This window comes from Olea europaea, unplaced genomic scaffold, assembly GCF_002742605.1.
Source record: "Olea europaea var. sylvestris unplaced genomic scaffold, O_europaea_v1 scaffold262, whole genome shotgun sequence".
NCBI lineage: Eukaryota > Viridiplantae > Streptophyta > Magnoliopsida > Lamiales > Oleaceae > Olea > Olea europaea.
The window spans coordinates 276,172-290,479 of NW_019244532.1; the positions used below are offsets into that span (position 1 = coordinate 276,172).

At 34.5% G+C, this 14,308-nt stretch overlaps 1 pseudogene; it reads left to right on the plus strand.

Moving 5' to 3' along the window:
- The first annotated feature begins 3,512 nt into the window (after positions 1-3,512).
- Positions 3,513-13,519, plus strand: LOC111383168 (annotated as a pseudogene).
- The last annotated feature ends 789 nt before the right edge of the window (positions 13,520-14,308 follow it).

A 14,308-nucleotide genomic window follows, 5' to 3' on the forward strand; every position in this document is an offset into this window, starting at 1 on the left:
GTTTTCAAAATATGCAGTATAAGAAAATTTACTTTAGCAAACTCTGAAATATTTGTAACTGTACCAGGATTCACATCTAAATTTGCAAAGTTCTCGAATCTTTGAAAATGATATTCAGTAGGAAAATCTCGTGAATAAGGGGTGTCATTTGAGATGATTCTTTCCGACTCTGTAAGGCGGCATTGTTAAAAAAAAAAAAAAAAAAAAAGGAGGGATGAATGTCTTGGGAAAAAAATTGATAACTTTAAAGGAATAGGAACATTGGCGAGTGAAAGGGTGTGGAAAAAACGTAGGAAGATTCTCTATTTATTTAAAAAAGAAGGTAAAGAAGAAATCTCTAATTAATTTTTCATATATATGAATAGTAAATATCTGAGACGGTACATTATTCACGTGTTCAAGGTTACTAAAAAATACAAAAGTGCATCATTAAATAGATTTGTGATATCTGAATGCATTATTTATGATATTTGTACTTATCTACCCGTGTAATACATAAAAAATGTGAAGGCGATGTTGCCCACATGCATAAAAGAATCTCCTTTAACTAAGTTGGATAATGCTCCTCTACCATGCCTGTAAAAAACCTATAGAAGCCTTCTCTTCCATTTTCTCTCACCTCGACAGGTCCCATGATTAAAAAAGTACCCCCCAAAAACCCACCCCCACACTGAATTGTGAGAGAGGCTGCACTACCAGGCCTCTTACAGGTCCTGCAAAGGTCTCTACCATTTTCTCTTACCTTGATAGGTCCCAGGATTAAAAAAATATCCCCCAAAAACCCGTTCCCACCTCGATCTGTGAGAGGGGCTGAACAGTTGGCAAGACTGGCTAATCAAACGGTAATGGGATTGCACTCCAGACGGCAAGAGAACGATTTCGACATTTAATCCATCATTTGATCGAGGCTGAAAAGTAGACTAAGACAATGAAAATGATGTTCAATTACAGCCATATACCTGAAGAAGTAAAAGTTAACTGTCCATCTTTTATGCCACGTGAAAGTGCAAGACACTGGTGGGATACCCACCAATATTTGGAAGATGTGGCTATGATGACTTGGAAAAGATTTTTTGAGAACCATTTCGAAATATATACATCTCAGCCACCACTAGAAACTAGAAGATGGGAGAATTCATCCACCTTCGACAAGGATTGATGAACATAGAAGAATACATCAAGAAATTTGAGGATTTATCTCAATTTGCGTAACACATGGTGGTAATAGAATCACTAAAAATCGACCGGTTCCTGAAAGGACCAAGATAGGAGCTAAATCGATATGTGTAAATGGCAAGAATGGAAAGGATTTCTTTTGTCATTATCGTCGAACGAGTACTTACTACCAAGCTAGTCGAACAGAAAATCATGAGATCCGATGAGTTTCGAAAACAAAATTTCTTGGATATCCATGGACGGACGTGACAGGCCAATTTCAAAAGAAGAAAAATTTCCATTCAAAATCGACTTCCAAATAAAACTGTACAAATTATAGCTCAAATCGTAACACTATTTTCAACGACCAAATTATATGGTTGTTAAGTCTATATTTGCAACGGCCAAATTTAAATTGGTCGTTCAGAGAGGGCGCCAAATAAAATATTCCCGCCAAAATATTTGTTCATATTCAACGACAATAAAATTGGTTATTAAAAACACATAATATAGTAAATATTCAACGACCACAATGTTTGGTCGTTAATATAGTAAAACAGTAATTAATTTTATCTCGTTGTTCAAGGTAAATAAAAACTCAACATTTAACGACTATTTATTTAGTGGACGTTACAAGTGACATTCAACGACCGATTATGTTTTAGTCGTTGAAGATTTATGACAACTTGGTTACGACTTTAGCTTGGCGCCAAAGTAGTTTTTGGCATTCAACGACTAATAAGACATAGTCGTTGAAGGTGACATTCAACGATCGATGAAGTGTTGTAGTTGAAAGTTTGTGAAAAAAGTAAATAATGCATGATTTTCTTCCATTTTAACTTATTTCCTTCCATCATTGTCATAATTCCTTAATTCAAATATATCTTTTGCCCACAAAAATATTTGACTTATTTATAGGCTAATAATTAATGAAATATTTTCCAATTATTATTTCAATATTTATAATTTTAATCCCTACAAAATATTTATTTGAATTTAGAAGATAAGTAACAAGAAAAAGAGAAACTGCAATTTTTTTTTTTTTTTTTTGGGTTAACTAATTCGATAATGAAAAACCCTTCTACACCCACGTTTTCCACTCTCTTTGCCTCCAATGTTTTTCCCCAAAATTGTCATTCCCCCTCAAACCTAATTCCACTTCTTCAATTCTTCAATTGAGGCATAAAGATTCAGCAGAAATACATTGTTAAGCAAATTTTGCGAGACACTCGGCTTGAAGATCCAGAAACGAGAACTACTTTCACTTCGGAGTCTGTTGAAAATCCATTCGAATCGAGCACTCCCTTGTTCGCTACGGCACATCATTTTGGGTTACGAAGTCTCGATTTCACTTCAAAATTAGTTGATCATATCTTGAAAAATCATAGAAAATTTTACAAGTTAAATGAGTTAATTTTTTCAGTATCTTATATCATAATTGTAATATAATGAAATTCGAATTAGTTACCTTCTTTCTTGGTTAAATCTAGCGTAGTTTACTCACCTGAAAATAATGTTGGTCATTATCGCGTGAACTTTGTATCAACATTGTTATTCAAATGTAATGAAAATTTGCATTCACTCATTTTCATGTAGATATGAGTGAAAATAATGTGAATTGGATAAGAACTAGTTTAACTGACACCCGATCAGTCAAAACGACAACTTGCCATTTTGATAATGGGTCTCGATTCACTCTAAATATAGTGAAAACTTTTCTAATTTCAATTTTCACGTGGGTATGAGAGAATATAAAATGAAACCGACACAAAATTAGTTAAAACGTTATTAAATTGTTTAGATAGCATGTCATTTTCGATCACGAACTCTAAATTTCACTCCAGATTAGTTAAAACATGTTTATCATTAATTTGGACGTGGATACAATGGAACATAAAGTGAAATGAACCCAAAATTTGTTAAAACGGCACTAAGTCAACATGCCATTTTGCCGTTGGTTTTAATTTGAGTATGAAAAGTGAGAATGAAAATAGGAATTCATGTTAGGGAAATTTGGTAAATTTTGGTTTGAAATTGGATATATTAAACATTTCAAATGAAAGGTGTTTAAGATTTTTAATACATGATAAAATAGACTAAAGGTTATTTTACCAAACATTATTGATTATAGCCAATTTTACCAAACATTATTGTTGACTAGGCTTTTTAAACAAATTTCCCTTATTATTTTGAATAATAATAATAATAATAATAATAATTGTTTTGAATAATAATTTTTTAAAGAATAAGTTATTTAAAAATTGTGTAAGATTTTAACTTTATTTGTAAAATATTTGATTATATAAATGTGTTGTTGAAAATAATATAAAAAGAGTTCTTTTAGAGCGATACAAACGAGGGCTTAAATGTTGCTCAAATTGGACTGATAAATCGATGACTCTAGCTCGTTTCTTGAATCAGAAGAAAGAAATTACTGGTTGAAAATTGTAATTATCATGTACACACTACACACACTTTCCATTATTTCTCAGTTACATATCATTCAGTCACCAATTCCTTTCAACGGAAAACGCTGCCTCGCCCTTTTCTTACTCTGCTTCGTCAACAATTGATGTCAAGGTTTACTTTATGCAAAGTATTGAATCAAGTTTGCGAAATTTTTGGGTTATTTCCTTGATTTCTTATGGGTAAAGTGTATCAAAGTATTATAGAGCCTAGATTAAAGATTAAAGCTGGAAAATTGTGAAAAAATTCTTTGATCCTTGAAAAAAATTCCAAAAATAGAGTTGGAAGAGGGATAAACAAAATCTACAACTCGATTTTCACTGTTCCAATCATCTTCCGGCGCGTGGGACCCACCTTTCGAATTGCGATGTCGAGTAGAGCACCGGACGTTGGGCGTGAGGGAGGCAGTGACCGGATGGTAGCGTTGACTTATTTTCATTTCTAATGCTTTCTGCCTTTTTTTTTCCCATCATTTTCTACAAATTAAAATCTGTTCAATTGGAACTTCCTTTCTAATTCACAATTCCCAAGTATGAATATCGAGAATTTTGAATTATATTTACCAACCTCCCACAAATCTGTACCTGTATCAAGCAAGCACTGTTAAGCCACTAGAGTCTAGAGTCTAGACAGTTGAACAACCATTGGCTAGTGACATTTATACGATGTTTTGAGATGATAGTAATTGCCAAGTTTTATGCTTTTCATGGCTTCAAAAAACCAGACTGGAAGAAAGGGAAGACAGCCTGTCTCATTTTCGGGGCCTTTTAATAGCACAGGAACGACACCCTCAACTCATACGCCTGGTGATGTGATGTCAATGTCTGCCTTACCGCGCAGTGGCAGTTCTTCAAAGTCTGTAATGATCTTTGGTGTTGACATTACCTCTACTCTTACATCACCATCAAATCAATTGGTGAGAATAGTCTATTGATCTTCTGTTCAGAGTGGATTAGAATTTTATTTAGTTGTAGATTCTCTCACTGAGTCCCTGTCATTTAATTTTGGCAGTGGAATGATAAAGATCTGGTGCAAGCTGATATGGATGTTTGTCAAGGTGAGGTAAATGCTACCTGGTTAACTGACTCAAGCCTGTATACATAAGCTTAGAGAGTCCTAGATTTCTAAGCAATTTTGAGGTGATTTATTTCTTGTCAACCGTGTATGATACGGTACATGCAAAAGATCATGCAATGAGAAAATCTCCAATATGCTCACTGATGCTTTCTTCTTAAACAATCTAACTGCACACTTCTATATTTCTAATTCTACTGAGGTTATTCAAATTATTTTAAGCTTGCTGCTTTTTGTTTGTCATAGACTCATAGTATGTGGATGATTCAATACTCCCTTTACAACCTTAACATCAAACACTTGAACTCTAGTGGCATTACACCTGTATCTATTGGTGACATAGACAATGATATATAAACTTCCTATGTTAAAAACGATTCTGGTTTGTAAACAGAAAGTAAAAATTGTAAAATAAGAACACAAGGTTTTTCGGTAGTAGCCCCGAGGTTCGGCAACCGTTGTTAACACAAGAATGTTACAGATCTGAACCACAAAGGTTCGAACACAAAAAACCTCTCAAACTCTGATCTCTTTCTTTACAAAATACTCACAAAAAATACTTTACACTCAGAACACCATAATCTCACAAAGAGATTACTTAGATCATCAAGAAGATGAAGTTACAGAGAGAATTTCAGAGATAAAACCACGAAAGAGACGAGAGAAATTACGAAGAAAAACAATCTGTCCTAATCCTAGAATGAAGAGTCCAATTTAAATGGAATACGATCAATCGCTGATCCAATGGTCCAAATTACACCAAGTGTCAGCCATCCATTTAAAACGCACCAGTGCTCAAAAAATAAAACACGCTTTCAACCATTTCAGAATCTTCACTTAATTGAATCAAAAAAGGACTCAGTTTACTTAGGCTGGCTATGCTGGACCATTACTAATAAATGGGCTTAAAAATGTAGCAACCCATTTACAATCTACAGCTTTTCTTCATTTTTAAGACTCTCAATAGTGGACTCAAACTTCATCTCAGTTCATGTGCTCGGTTAAATCTGTCAAAACAAAAGAAAAGTAGTTAGTTTCAAGATTCAGTAACTTCAAAGAATCTTGAAATTTATTCAATGGTATTACCTTTGTGCCTGCATCTGCTGGATTCACTTTAGTGGATATTTTTACTAGTTTTATATCACCCTTTTCAATTATATCCCTTACGAAATGAAACTTAACATCTATGTGTTTGGTTCTATCATGAAACACAGGGTTTCTACTTAAGAAAATAACACTTTGATTATCTGAACAAAGCTCCACCTAATTTTCTATAAACCCCAATTCATTTAATGGACCGTTTACCCACAGACCTTCTTTTACAACTTCTGTGGCTGCAATGTACTCAGCTTCAGTGGATGATAAGGCAACTAATTTCTGAAGTTGAGACTTCCAGCTAATGCAGGTGTTATTTATCACATAAAAATATGCAGTGGTAGATTTTCTATTGTCTAAATTTCCAGCAAAATCAGAATCAACATACCCTCTTAGTTTAAGACCATTTTTATCAGATTTAAACATAAGTCCTAAATTCTGAGTACCTTTTAGAAATCTGATTAAGTGTTTCATAGCTTCCCAGTGAGTTTCGCCTGAGTTGCTCATAAATCTACTCAAAACACTAATAGCAAAGACAATATCAGGTCTAGAGCACATCATAACATACATGACAGATCCCACTGCAATTGCATAAGGCACATTTGCCATTCTATTATATTCATCTTTAGTTTTGGGTGAATGTTCAACAGACAACTTCCCACAAGCAGATAAAGGAAGGCTAACTGATTTGGATTCATGTAGTGAAAACCTCTTAACTACTTTTTGAATATAGGATTCTTGTGTTAAAAATAATTTTTCATCTGTTCTATTTCATTTTATTTCCATTCCTAATATTCTTCTAGCATGTCCTAGATCCTTCATTTCGAATTCAGATTTAAGTTTTTCTTTTAAGGAATCAATTGCAACTTTATCATGACCAGCTAGAAGCATATCGTCTATATATAGAAGCAAATAGAAAAATTCAGAATTTCCCACACACTTGAAATAAAAACATGAATCATATTCAGATTTATTAAATCCAATGCGTTGTATAAAAGTGTCAAATCTCCTATACCATTGCTTAGGAGCCCGTTTCAGGCCATAGAGGGATATCTTCAATAAACACACTAAGTTTTTGTTCCTTTTATTTTCAAATCCCTTAGATTGAGACATATATATTGTTTCATCTAATGTTCCATAGAGAAAAGCGATTTTCACATCCAATTGTTCTAATTCGAAGTCAAATTGTGCTATTAAAGCAAATAGAATCCTAATTGATGTGTATTTAACAATTGGTGAAAATATGTCATTATAGTCAATTCCTTCTCTTTGTGTGAAACCCTTAGCTACTAATCTTGTCTTATATCTATTATTGCCTCCTTTCAAATCACTTTCTTTTATTTTATACACCCATTTACAGTCTACCAGTTTGCAGTCAGTAGGCTTTTCTACCAAATCCCAAGTATGATTCTTATTTAGAGAATTCATTTCTTCTTGCATTGCAGCAAGCCATCTTGCTGAATCTTTTTAAGAAACAGCCTCTTTAAAAGAGGATGGTTCAAGACTTAAGATTTCAGATTCAATATGTTCAGATACATAGTCTGCATGTAAGAATCTAGAAGGGGTTCTAGTAACTCTTCTTTCCCTGTCTCTAGCAAGTTGATAATCTTGCAAATCAGTAGTAGGATTAACAGCTTGGTTGTCATTTAAGTTTTCATCAGTTATAGCTTGGGTTTGTTCTAGAGGTTGCTCTACCTCAATTTGAGTTTGATTTTGATCATCTTGTATATCAATTTCAATACTGGTAGACACAAAGTCTTTATTAGTTAGTTCTTCTCTACTGTTGTCACTAAGACAAGGGAAATCCTCTTCATTTAAAATAACTGATCTACTTATTATGACTTTGTAACCTCTAATTTCTTTCAACCACAATCTGTAACCTTGAACTCTTTCCTCATACCCTATAAACACACACTTACTAGACCTGGAATATAATTTAGAGCCAGTTTGGTGTGAATAGGTTGCACAACCAAAAGTTTTTAGATAAGAATAATTTGGCATAGATCCAGTCCAAAATTTTTCAGGTATTTGATAGTCTACAGAACTTGAAGGACTTCTATTTATAAGATAACAGACTGTCTTAACAGCTTTCCCCCAAAATGTTTTGGGTAGTCCAGAACTTATTAGCATGCATCTAGTTCTTTCAAGGAGTGTCCTATTCATCCTCTCAACAATTTCATTTTGCTGGGGAGTATAGACAACAATTTTGTGTCTTTGTATCCCATTATTGCTATAGAATTGGTCAAATTCAACATTGCAGAATTCTAGACCATTGTCTGTTCTTAATGTTTTTATCTTCCTATCAGTTTGGTTTTCTACCATGATTTTCCAGTTTTTAAAGGTTATGAAAGTATCTGATTTATTTCTTAATAAGAGGATCTAGACCTTTCTAGAAAAATCATCTATTATTAGGAGATAATATCTGCAAGTACACACAAGTGGAGGCCCCCACAGATCACTATGTATATAATCAAGAGTATTCTGGGATTTATGTATGCCTATACTAAATGGCAGTCTGTTCTGTTTCCCTAAGATACAATGTTCACAAAAGTTTAACTTGTGAACTTTGTCTTTTCCAAAGACACCTTTTTTTGAAAGAAGTTTTAGTCCCTTCTCCCCAAGATGTCCAAGTCTCCTATGCCACAGTTCTGAATTATCAGACTGAGTCACTAAGTTCACATCATTATTAGGAGACACACACTTAGCACTTATCAAATAGATTCCATTTGTCTTAGGTGCATTAATGATAAGGTTCTGATTTTTCTTTATATTTGTAAAACCCTTATTGATTTCGATCTGATAATCTTCATCATCTAGAGCGCCTAATGAAATAAGGTTCCTTTTCAAGGTCGGGACATATCTAGTATCCTTTTCAAGTTTTAGTATAGTGTTTCCAATCCCTTTCACTCCAAAGGACTCATTATTTCCTAGTTTTACAAAACCTTCATTCAGATTTGAAAAATTAAAAAAACAGCTAAGGTTTGGACACATATAAAAAGAACAACCTGAATCAAGAACCCAATCTTGACTTGTTCTTTCATATGAAGAGACACAAGCAACACCAATGTCTGCCCATGCTTCTTTATGAGAAGTAGTATTAGCAAAAGGACCATCACCTTGATTAGACCCATTTCTTTGATCTTTAGCCTTTTTAAAGCAATCTTTGATAAGGTGTCCAGGTTTGCCACAATAGTAGCACTTCGTATTCTTATCATATCCTTTAGTATTTTTCTTATCTTTTGCCATATTATTTCCCCATTTCTTCTTCTGAAAATTCCTACTTCGATTAGCCTAACTAAAATTACTAACCCCTTTGGACTTAGTCTTAGGGTTAGGTAGAGAAGTTTCAACACTAAGTGCTTCTTTATGTTCTGATCTTAACTCAAGTTCCCTATTCTTTAGGGAATTATGAATTATATCAACAGTTAGATCATCCCTACTATATTCTAGGGCATTCCTTATGTCCTTATATCTATCACCCAGTGCATTAAGCAGACAAACTACCTTTTGATCACTAGAGATTTTCTCACCACAGTTTATAAGGTCTTGTGTGATCTTATTGAACCTATTCATGTTTTCTTCTAAGTCAACACTAGGGTCAAACTTATGGCTGAAAAATTGTTTCCATAGATAACACTTATTTGGTAGGGTTTTAGTCAGATATTATTTCTTTAAGGCTTCCCACAATTCAGCTGCAGTATTAGTGTCATCTAACTTCCTAATCACAGAATCAGATAAGTGCAAAAATAAGGTACTCCATGCCAATTCATCTTGTTTAGTTCTCCTAGCTTCACTTAGCGTTTCAGGCTAAGACTCATCAATAGATTTCACACATTTTAATTGCATTAAAAATGCTTTTATTTTCTGACGGCAGAGACTAAAGTCTCCTTTGCCATCCCACGTAGGAACATCAACTTTAGTGGCCATAGTGTGCAGGAGTGTAACAATTATTCTTGAGAATTTCAGAGTCAAGTTAAAAAGTATCACACAGATCAATTTATTTTATATAGGAACTTGTGATTTGAGAGAAAACAACAGTATACAACAAATTGATAATCTCACATACTTTTATACTCAATCAGCAATGTGACTTCAATACATGCAGTTTACATATACAGTTATCACTTCACAATATGAGATAAATCAGTATACAGTTATGCAGGTTCAATGAACTAATCCAAAAAGTTCAAGACAATAGCAAATATGACAGTGATATATGTCAGAAATTATTCTAATTTCACAGTTTGTTTAATATTCAAGAGTAAGTCACAAAGGCATATAGACTTACACACAGTAAGCTACCAGTTTAAATGAAGGAAACAAATATACCTTCGAAGAAGAATAATCTCAGACTAAAGAAATTATAGTTCCTGAATAGACCAACATTCGAGTATCAGTACCAATAACAATATATACAGCAGATTAACTATAGAATTGGAAAAACGTATTTAAAATTAAAAAAAAAAAGAAGGTCAGTTTCTTGAATCAAAACCCTAATCCCCAAAGTTTCTAGGGTTCTCTCAGGGACCCCTAGACAGAGGTAGAGTTAGGGGAGATTTGAAGAAACCCTAGGTTTTTCAAAAACGTTTAGGTACCAAGATCTCACAAATACTGCAAGTATATAACAGCAAAATACTCAGAAACACCAAGAACCAGTTTCTTATTTTTTTCTTTTAAAAAAAAAACCAAAAAATTTTCGAGAACAGAAAAGTAAAAATTTAGATCTGAGATTTTCTTCGAACACAATTCATATTAAAAGATTTTCCAAAAGCTCTGATACCACTGTGGGTCCCAGATACATGAACTTCCTATGTTAAAAACGATTCTATTTTGTAAACAGAAAGTAAAAATTGTAAAATAAGAACACAAAATTTTTCGGTCCTAGCCCCGAGGTTCGGCGACTGCTGTTAACGCCTAATCCCTGTTGAGCATCCCAAAGGATTTAGCTCGAATCCACTAAGAAACTCCTTAAAATGGACAAGAATGTTACAGATCTGAACCACAAAGGTTCGAATACAAAGAACCTCTCAAACTCTGATATCTCTCTTTACAAAATATTCACAAAGAATACTCTATACTCAAAATACCATAATCTCACAAAGAGATTACTCAGATCATCAAGAAGATGAATTTACAGAGAGAATTTCAAAGATAAAACCACGAAGGAGACGAGAGAAATTACGAAGAAAAACAATCTGCCCTAACCCTAGAATGAAGAGTCCAATTTAAATGGAATACAATCAATCGCTGATCCAACGGTCCATATTACACCAAGTGTCAGACATTCATTTAAAATGCTCCAGTGCTCAAAAAATAAAACACGCTTTCAACCATTCCAGAATATTCACTTAATTGGATCAAAAAAGGAGCCGGTTTACTTGGGCTGGCTATGCTGGACCATTACTAATAAATGGGCTTAAAAATGTAGCAACCCATTTACAATATAGATGTATGAAAAATTGGAGTCATAGTCCTTTTGTACTACAATGAAACAATTTTTATTTATTTTTTCAATTTATTTCCCTTGTCATCATGTGATTATTAGCTTATTGAAGACCACAAAGAATATAATCTCTCTTAGAGCTTTTCTTATAAGTGAGACTTGGATAAGAAATTGATTTTTAAACTTTTGTACTAGATATCTATCTATTTTAGTGCATTCTAATTGGAATTACATGCTATTCAGGATTCAAATTTACAGAAGTGAATTATGTACGTGCTAGTACCGGTAAAGTTGTCTGTTGCCACTTTTCATCAGATGGAAAGCTGCTTGCTAGTGGCGGCCACGATAAAAAGGTGGGTGTTGAAAAGTTGATGGAACGATATTTTCAATACAAGAGAGCGTGGTCTTTGTATCCTCTAATTAATGCAACTTGAGGCTTCATTTTTCTTGGCTTTTGGAAATGATATAGAACTCTTCACGATGATGCAGGCTGTTTTGTGGTATGCGGATACTTTGAAGCCAAAAGCTTCACTTGAAGAACACTCGTTTGTTATTGCGGATGTTCGCTTCAGTCCTAGCATGGCTCGCCTTGCAACATCTTCTTTTGACAAAACTGTCAAACTTTGGGATGCGGACAATGTTAGTCGACAAATATGAATTATATATTATATCATGTAAAGAATGTCATAGTATTGGTTGCAAGAGTTGTTACAGCGTCTTACTTTGGCATTTTAAGGGATCATATTCCTTTTTAACGTGGGTATTAAAATGTGTCATGAAAAAAAAAAGTTTCTAAAATTGTATGTCATTCGCCTTGTCTATTTCGTGGTTTTTGTATAGAATTCAAGGGGAGAAATTTAAGCCTCCATTTGGCAAAAATTATAAATCTGGATCAAACTTCACTTTCAGCCACACATTACTCACAAGTTCTATCTATTTATCTACCACTCTATATATAATTAAACCGTTTTTAAATTCTTCCCAAATGTAGGCTAAATTGATTTTATGTAATGGTGTCCGCGTATTCATGCTGTTGACTTGTATTGTAGCCTGGCTATTCACTTCGTACCTTCACTGGCCATTCTGCGGGTGTAACATCATTAGATTTCCACCCGAACAAAGAAGATCTGATCTGCTCATGCGCTGTTGATGGTGAGATAAGATACTGAAGTATTATTAATGGTAACTGTGCAAGAGTTTTCAAGGTACAAGAATAAAATGGAAAAAGGAAAAGAAACTACATTAGAGGCTGTGTCACTTTTTGTTTATAAGTTGAGTCTGAATTTCGTTCTCTGGTTGGATTAGGGTGGCACGACTCAGGTTAGATTCCAGCCCCATCTAGGAAGATATCTTGCTGCAGCTGCTGAGAATGTTGTATCAATATTGGATGCAGAGACGCAGACTTGTCAACATTTACTAAAGGTTAGTGTAATTTTTTTGTGAATATCAGAAAAAGGGCAATAAATGATTTGGAAACGTTGGTGATTCATTTTTGTTGTAGTAGTTAATCAAACTAGACTTACTCCTTATCAATTAAAAGCTAAAACACAATACGTAAAGAAAAATATCCAAATGAATGTAGTATTAGTTTGTTTCTTCGGTGGAGCAGCCACAGAACTTTTTCATAGCACATATAATATTTGTGAGGGAGGTATAGTGTACCTATGTGTCTTATCATATAATAATTTTTTCTTCCTTATTGTTGGTACCAATAGTGCAATTTTCCCATCATTATGAATAAAGATACTATCATTACAGGGTCACACGGGAACAATATATTATATTTGCTGGGATCCTTCCGGCGAGCTCCTGGCATCTGTTAGTGAGGATTCAGTTAGAGTCTGGACATTGAGATCTGGCAGTGAAGGGGAGTGTTTGCATGAGCTAAGTTGTAATGGCAACGTGTTCTACTCGTGTGTTTTCCATCCGACGTATTCTACATTGCTGGTTATTGGCTGTTACAAGGCAAGTCATCTCTGCTGTTGCATTTGACGAAAATGGTTTTATGTTTCATTTTTGCAATTAGACAAGGAAAGAGAAAAAAGGAACCCTCAAAGCGAGTAGAAACAGATAGACATGTTAACTGAGGAAAAACGAAAAGAATGATCAATAGAACCTGGGGTTAGACCTGAAAGCTTTGAACCTGCTTCGAATGTGATTTTAGTAGTTCTGGGAGCAGCCTGTTGAGTGAACTAGTTTGTTATGCTACTTGTTTCCCGATGTGCGATATGATTGTACCACTGGCACACTCAAAATAAGTGGTTGACGACCTAGATTGGATCTGTGAACCTAGCTGTTTCGCGCAGGTTAGTCGCTAACAATTAAAAAGGATCAGACGATTGTGTAAGGGACAAGACCTCTTGAGACAAAGTCCCATAAAGGGGTGTTCTTTTATTGGCGATGAATTTTACAATTGGAAATGAAAAACAACGTGCCTCCAAGGGGCGCAAGCACACGAGTTGCTGAAAAAAAAGTGTTTAAATCTAAAAACTAAGGAAATGAAAATTACATGTTCTCTGTTCGAGAGTTTTGGATTCGGTCTTTTGCTTCTATGTCCTTTCTCCTTTTTATACTTCATGGACGATCTCTTTGTGATCAACCGCTCTAAAAATTGTTTGATCGTCCTATAACTACCCACTTTCTTCGTAATGGCCATCTTGTCATGAAAACTGTCTTTTTGACTGCTGCCATTACCCTTCATCGTTCAACCGCTTTCGATTGAATTCCTTGAGTCGTGGAACGTGATAGGGCTGCTTTAATAACTGTTTTGATAACTGCACTTCTTGATAACTACGACGCTTTATGTTTGTTAAGACCTTGGGCGACTTGAAGGTTTGGGTGAGAATGGAATAACAGCTCTGGGCGATTGTATGACATTCCATTCGCTCAGATTCTGGGCGACTTGCAAACTTGGACGATGGCGTTACCGCGTTCTTGGGCCTCCTTATTTGGGCCTTCATCTTGATTTGTTTGATTGGGTTTCGTTATTTGGGCTATCTGATTTGAGGGTCCTCTAATTGGGCTTCACTCTTTGGGCTGTTCGATTTGGGCTGCATTTTTATGTGTTAACAATTA